This window comes from Propithecus coquereli, unplaced genomic scaffold (assembly GCF_000956105.1).
Source record: "Propithecus coquereli isolate 6110/MARCELLA unplaced genomic scaffold, Pcoq_1.0 Scaffold318, whole genome shotgun sequence".
NCBI lineage: Eukaryota > Metazoa > Chordata > Mammalia > Primates > Indriidae > Propithecus > Propithecus coquereli.
Genome location: NW_012148819.1, coordinates 1,048,266 through 1,050,421, shown reverse-complemented (window position 1 = coordinate 1,050,421; position 2,156 = coordinate 1,048,266).

Sequence of the window (2,156 nt, the reverse complement as noted above, 5' to 3'; positions counted from 1 at the left end):
AAAAATTATTTTAAACTTTTCCTTTTATGTATACCATTATTTTTAGTAAAAGACTAAATAATTAAAAGGCAAAAATCTTTTACTTGTAAGTCATCATATTATTATAATCACTTGGTTTCATAAGAGGATTATATCTTATCATGGTGCCCTATCATATCCTTATGGCTTAATACTCTAATTTTCAAATCCAAATACCAAGGAAGACAGAACATCTTACAATGAGCTCCATTTTCCAGATTAATGCACCTGAGAAACATTTTTCCTTATTTAATATCCCTCACTCATTTCCTCTCCTGTTATAGGGATAGCACAGCTGTTTATCTGGCAATTATCTTTGAATCTATTAGTGAAAATGTCTAAATTAATCATAAAAAGACAAGTGCATCACAGAGTAACTGTGCTATGAATGCAGGACCTCGTTGTATTCTTTCTGTCATTTCCACTTTTTCCATATGGCTGCATTGGCTTCTTGATACTGTAAACTATAAATTTGTTTCAAGTAGAGAAAACTCATATAGATTTATTAGAATCTACTATTTAGTTCTATGAAGCATACCATTTGCCTCCAGCAATTCAAATGTTCTTAGTTATATCTACAGAATACTTTCGTGCAGTCAACAAAAAAATTAGATATCGGGGAATTGTGGGCAATGTGCTTATTCGACTTAAGTAACTCATCCAGAAGTTTGACAAATTCAATATCTGCATCAATGATAAGAAAATAGCTTTCAATGAATGTAATGAACATTTGCTTGTCATTTTTTTAATATATGTGTGGTGGGCAATCTAAAGATGGGGTAGGGGAAGATCCAATATATAATCTGTCAATTAGGGAAATGAAATAAAAGTGGCATGTGGAGCATCCTGGAAGATAGGTATACACCAGATTGTGTCACTAATCCATTCATTGAATTAAAGAATACTAGAATTTACAGGATGAAACTTATGCTTTGCAACTTGAAAAAATATTGATAAGACAGGCTTTTTAGGGGCTTTTTTTAATCTTCAGGGAGTTTAGACTCTACTAAGAGAAGTATAAGTGTTATCTTTGTGACAAGATCAAAGTGTGTGGGAGCACAAAATGAGAAACCCTTATCAATAACAGAACAAGCTTCATAGAGAGGTGACATTAAATCTTCTAGCGCAACTGATAAGGTCACACATGGACTAATATAAAGAAAAAGAAACAGAACACAAGAATAGTTCTCCCAAAAAGCCTAATGCCCTTCCCAGCAATCAGGGAAAGGGAATGCAATAAGCTCTTCAGACATAGGGATATATTCAGTCACATCTCACTGACAAAAATTGGTGGAAGATAGAGTAGCCTTCAGAGTTGAGAATTCTTCTGTAGTCTCAGGCCTTAGCTGGTGTGAACTGAGAAAGAGCCATCATCTGCCCTGTGTATTCAGGATCTCTGAGATTACAGAGAAAGTAGAAGTCCAACCACTCACATTTTTGCACACATTACTTTGATTAACTACCTTTGTTTCTCATATTCACTTTATAATGGGTTTGTTTCTATGCAGTTCTGGTTGATAAATGCAGCTGTGCCTGTATTGTTAGAGGTTAAGTGTAATATAGATTAACATAACAGAGGGCAAATGGTTTTACTCACACTCCAAGGGGTATTGCCTACCTGGAGCCCTATATTGAGCAGGACTCCGAGGACATGGGGCAAAACCAGTCAGCAATGAGGGGGAGAGGAGAGTAGCAGTACAAGGGTCCCACATTTACTGGCTCTAGAGACCAAACTGTGAGAGAAGAATTAACAGTCAGGTAGACTTGGATTCCATTCTGGACTTGGTCACTTAACAGTTGTGTTTAAACAAGTTTAAACAACTTGCTTAATCTCACTAAACCACAGTTTCCTTTCCTGTAAAACAGGATTCATCATTGTACCTACCTCATGTATACATACAGTAATAATTAAATGAGACAGCAAAGGGTGTTTACCACAGTGCCTAGCACATACAATCACACTCTATCAATATTAACTAGATTAAATGAGACTGTAAAGTGTTAGTATATTGTAGAACAAAATGATTAACAGCCTTAGTATTAAGTGAAGAAATTAAAAAATAAACAACATACTTCTCCAAGGAAACACTTTGAGGTATAAGTGTACTAGCTTGATAGTAATTCACTAATTCATTCAT